Here is a 6,000-nt window from a genome sequence, read left to right on the forward strand (position 1 = left end):
CCCCCTCTCTCTCACACACACAAACAACAACATTTTAGCCACAATTCTTTTTCATTACTATACAATATTTTACTATATACAATGGAAAACACATTTATTTTTTTTAAGATTTCATTTTTAAGTAATCTCTACACCCAACATGGACTTGAACTCACAACCCTGAGTTCAAGAGTTACATATTCCACATCTGAGCCAGCCTAGCACCCCATCTACAGTGGAAAACAAATTTGTGACATGTAATCAATGTAAGTTTATTCATCATATATTGTAAATATATACATATACAATGAATATGAACTTTTAGGTTGTTGCTAGCCAAGATAAGGAGGGGTACTATAAATATTCTTGTACATGTTTTTTGTTAATATATGAATGCCTCTTTACTAGGTATACACCTAAGGGTAACATTTCTGTGACATCAGGGTATACATCTGTTCAGCTTTAATAGACAGTACCAAATTTCTCCAAATTTGTTGAACCAATATATTTGAGAATGCCCAAAAAGATCCATCTGCATCACTTGGTATTGTCAATTTCCTCCCTTTTATGGTTTGAATTTGCATTTCCCTCATAACTCGTCTTTTCACATGCTTATTGATGATTTAGATGTCTTCTTTAGTAAGATGCTTGTTTAAGACTTACCCATTTAAAAAAAATGGCATGTCTTTTCTTATTGATTTGTAAGAATTCTTTACATATTGTAGATATAAGACCATTGTCAAACACAGGTTTTGTAAATATCTTCTGCCTATCTGTGGCTTGTTTTTCATTCTCATAATGGTACATTTGGATGGACAGAAGCTTTTAACTTATATGAGTATTACTTTTGTGTGTGTGCTGTTTAAGAAATCTTGACCTCTCCCAAGGTCATAAAGATATCCTCCTATGTTACCTTCTAAAAGCATTTTCATTTTATTATTCCCATTTAGAGTTACTGGGCCTATTTCTTTGTCTATCGTATGTAAAATCCAATTAATTTAAAAATTATTTCCCAGCTTCATAATCCTACAGAACATATGTTCATAATTGCTAATATCTTCATTAGATAGTTCCTTTCAATCCAATAAAGAATCACTAAGTATATTCCCATGTGCCAGGGCATTGTGCTTAATCTAAGAATTTAAAATTTGAACTCAGGACTCAGGTGGTAATTTTCTCAGAGCTCCTAGTCTAGTGTATGATCTGTCCAGATCCACCTATGCCTCCTGCCTCCACCCACCATGTCTCTCTCCATAGATTCCCTTTAGGGGCAAAGTTCACTCAGATTTGCATCTAAGGCTGGGGCTTGATGCTTGTCCTCCAGAGTCTGGGCAGAAGATGTAGCGCATACTTGCAAGAGTTAGTCCTTTGCCAGCTGGAGGTTCAAAGAGAGAGCCTGAAACCTGGATCATTTGTGAGTTGCAGGTCCCTGTGCCAAGTAAGAGCCTACATTCCAGCCAAGTCAGTGGTGGCAAAGATCCATTGTCCAGTCACTTGGATTGGCTCAAAAATGCTTGGAGCAGCTAAAATATCAGTAACAGGAGAAATGATAAATATGAATGATTTGTGGTAGCTCATCGCATCCTAACTATTCTGCTTTGCTGGCCTCACTAGTTCTTCCCATCAATCATCAATCACATAACTAACACCCAGCTACCAATTCTTAGACTGGGGAAGGTGGTCAGTAAAGGAATAGCAGCCTCTACCTCAATTCCAGGGTCTTTTTTCCTTTGGAGACTTATGAAGCTGGTCCAGAACATAAACCTTTAACATAAACAAGCCCAGCCCAAGACCCTTGTATCTTAGACTCCTTGTGTCTTAGGACTGTCTTTGGGGATTAGAGCTCCTTACCTGGTTCTTCCTGGCCCCGACCACCTCAAATTAGAGTATCCCACCCTCCCCAGGAAGTCCCACCCTCCAAAATTGTCCCACCCTACAACATTGATGGCTATCATCCCAGACAAAACGGATCACAACTTCCGCAAGAGATGGAGTCTAGACCTTGTAGGGAAAGGGGCCTTACTCTTTCATTTTTCCTGGTATTTTTTCTCCACTTTCTTTCACCAGCTTACTTCCCAATCCCTCCAGCAAAAACCCTGAGATACTCAGATGATGCTTCTCTACCTAGTACTTTCTTCTCAAAGGAAGTCTTCCTGGGTGGCAGATAGCCTTTTCCTAAATAAAGGGAAGATTACAAGAATAAGGGGTCAAAGGCACAGAATTGAAATGCAAATGTGGGTTCTTAACTCTTGATGTATTTTTAAAAAGTAAGGAAAGACTGAGTTAGATTTTTCTGAGAACACTTTAAACATGAAGAGAAGGACTCCTGACTGGGTCATTTGGTAAACCATTGGACTCTTGATCTTGGGGTCGTGAGTTCAAGCCCCCATGTTGGGGTAGAGATGACTTTTTAAAAAAGTTTGGTAGTGCCCGTAGATGATGGCTAAAAGTTGAATAAAGATTTTTAAATAAATAAATAAAATGTACCAAGAATCTCTAGCAGTACTGGTGTGTGTTTTTGATTTGATGGAGGGACAGCAAGGTGAGCTCCTGTGATGACCAGGCTGGAGGCAGGAAGGAACCTTTACTGGACCTTGTAAGGAGGGCAGTTGAGTGGTGCAAGACCAAACGGTATTCTCTGAGCCAACAGAAGGAGCCTGGAAGAAGATCACAGACTACTGGGAGGCGGGCCTCCAGGGTGGCCTGACCATGAATGGGGCAGGGAAATAGTCCAATCCTTGTTGCAGGCCAAATACAGGCATTTAAAGGGAATTAGGGCTCCTATGAGCAGCACGAGGGAAAACTGAGTTAACTGTGCTCTACGCTCCAAAGCTAGCAGCTCCCACTGGGAACTCAACAGGAAAGACCTGACCCCTTCAGAGACAAAGGACTCAGGAGGGCTGAGTCCTATGATCACGGCTCATAGAAGGTGCTGGAACCAAAGGGGACTGTTCTCTCCATACCAAAGCCAAGGGGCCCCTGGCAACTCCAGGCTCTATTTAACTCTGCTCTACTTAATTTCCTCAAGATAAAGTGCCCACACTGTGGACTTCAGGCTTGCTTTCTCTGGAAGCAGCTGGGGGTGGCCTTTATTAAGGAAATGTTTCCTCTCTGACATAGGAATGGCTCTGAGGAGGGAACCCAAGGCTGGCGATCTATTCTGGAGGTGAAGCCAAGGGGGTGGAGTGAGCATGTCCCATGTACCCTCCTAAAGAAGCATGCTACTTATTCCCAGGGCTCAGGCCTTTATTATTATTATTATTATTATTATTATTATTATTATTATTATTCCCTAAGGCCATCAACTCTATTGAGAAAAGAAAGAGAAAACTGCTGAATGCTATTTTTGGAAAGAGTTCTCCATACTGAACTGAGTCTCCTACCCCAGGTGGATCCCAAAGTCTTCCCAGGGGTTTCTGATGTGCACATAATCCAGGGGTTTGTGTACTTTGAGGCAAAACATTGTGTCTTTATTCTTACTGAGCTCTCACTGAAATTCAGTATTTCCTTCTATTATCAGTGTGGGCAACAAACCGTAATAGTAGTATAGTACCGTAACCTTTAAAAAAAATTAACTTCATATCTAAACATTCCTAATTATTTCAATTGTTACAAGCGTATATTATTTATAATATGGGAATATGAATAGTAAAATATAATTTCTATATATATATTTTAAAGATTTTGTTTATTTATTCATGAGAGACATACGGAGAGAGGCAGAGACATAGGCAGAGGGAGAAGCAGGCTCCTCGCAGGGAGCCTGATCCCAGGACTCGATCCCAGGATGCCTGGATCATGACCTGAGCCAAAGGCAGACCCTCAACCACTGAGCCACCCAGGCGTCCCATAAAATATAATTTATAAAACCAAAAATCTATAATTCTCCAAACAACTGCTAGGCCCAAATGTATTTCCCATATTACATAAACAAACTTGCACAATATAAGAAGGTCGAGAAATCACCTAATCCACATTTGAGGATGAGGCTAACCTTAATCCCCAAGCCAAAACTAGACAATGGTAAAGGGACAAGGCATAAAAATTAAACTTGAGCTCTTCTAGCATGCCTGCTCCAGTGATGATGATGTGAATGAGACTCAGTTTCTCTCTCCATCTCTTGGTTTTGCTTCCTTAGTGTTGGCCACGGTAACTTTAACACTCCTGGAAATCACAGATTTTTTTTTAAAAGATTTTAATTATTCATTTGAGAGAGAGACAGAGAGAGCATAAGCAGGGGGGAGAGGGAGAGAGAGAAGGAAAAGCAGACTCCTCCCTGAGCCAGGAGCCCAATGCGGGACTCAATCCCAGGACCCAGAGATCACGACCTGAGCCAAAGGCAGTTGCTTTATCATCTGAGCCACCCAGGCACCCCAATCACAGATACTTTTATGTCATATTATGACAATTATGAAACCCTCAAAATATCATTTATATTCATCATTAATTCTAAATCACAATAGTTCTTAGACTTGCCTTAAGAAACACTTAAAGTGATTATATCACAAATTGTTTTTAAAAATATTGTGATAGCTGTATTTCCTTTTTTTTTGATAGCTGTATTTCAATATAATTGGACTCTTATAATCCTATGTGTTTTTTCAGCTTGTTTTTTATTTTTAACATCTTTATTGAGGTATGACTGAGCATATGATAAGCTACCTGTATTTAGAGTGTACAGTTGATAAATTTTGACATAAATCTACATTGGTGAAACCACCACCACAATGAAAATAATGACCTTGTCTAGTGCCTACTATGGTTTCTTCATGTCCATTTGGAATTCCTCCCTCCCACCCCTCCTCAGACCCCAAGCTTCAAGGAAATCTAGTTCACCTTTTCTAGAACTTTATGTAAATAAAGTTACATAGTGTGTACTCTTATTTTTAAATTATGCTCTTTTTATTCAGCATAATTATTTTGAGATTCATCTACACTGCTTTGTCTATCACTTGTTCGTTGTTTTTTTTTTTTTTTTCCTGAGTGGTATTACATTGTGCAGTTAAACATTAATTGTTTATCCATTCACCTGCTGATGGGCCTTCCTGTTGCTTCCTGTTCCTGGCTATCACAAATGAAGCTCCACTGAACATTGGTTTATAAGTCTTAGCGTGGATATAGGCTCTCATCCCTAAAGATTGTTTATTGATTTATTTGAGAGAGAGAGAGAGAGAGCAGAGTGAGAGAGAACACAAATAGGGGAAAGGGGCAGAGAGAGAGGGAGAAGCAGACTCCCCTTCACGCAGGGAGCCTCATGCGGGGCTTGATCCTAGGACCTCTGGATCATAACTCAAGCAGAAGGCAGACACCCAACCGACTGAGCCATTCAGGCACCCCTAGGCTCTCAGTTCTCTTAGGTAATCACCTGCAGGTGGAACAGCTAAGTCAAATAGGAAGTTTGCGTTTCACTTCACAAGAAATGGTCAGACTTTTTTCCAAAGTGTTTGTAGCACTTACGCTCCCATGGGCCATTGCTCCACTTCCTCATCAATACCTGATGTGGTCAGTCTTTTTAATTTTAGGAGTTCTAAGAGATGTGAGGTGGTAACTCACTGTGGTCTTGCTTTGTACTTCCTAGTGACTGGTGGTAGTGAGCTTCTCATATGCTTATTTACAATCTAGATACCTTCTTTGGTGATGAGTCTGCTCAAAGGTTCTGCTCATTTTCTGTTGGTTTGCCTGTTTTATTATTGAGTTTTGATATATTCTTGATATAAGTCCTTTATCAGATATTGATTGAAAAATGCTTTTTTCCCATGTTTGGTTTGCTCTTTCATCCTTTTGTCAGTGTTTTTGGAAGAGTAGAAGGTCTTCACTTGATAAAGTCCCAGCTTATCAATTTTTGTGCGTATGTGGATTATCTTTTCAGTATCAGATCTAAGTCATCTTTGCCTAACCAGGGGTCACAAAGATTTTTTTCCTGTGCTTTCTTCTAGAAGTTCTACAGTTTTAGGTTTAACATACAGGTCTGTGACCCATTTTGCGTTAATGTTTTCTATAAAGTGCAAGCAAGGTATAGAT

The sequence above is a fragment of the Vulpes lagopus genome, chromosome 2 (assembly GCF_018345385.1).
Source record: "Vulpes lagopus strain Blue_001 chromosome 2, ASM1834538v1, whole genome shotgun sequence".
Taxonomy (NCBI): domain Eukaryota; kingdom Metazoa; phylum Chordata; class Mammalia; order Carnivora; family Canidae; genus Vulpes; species Vulpes lagopus.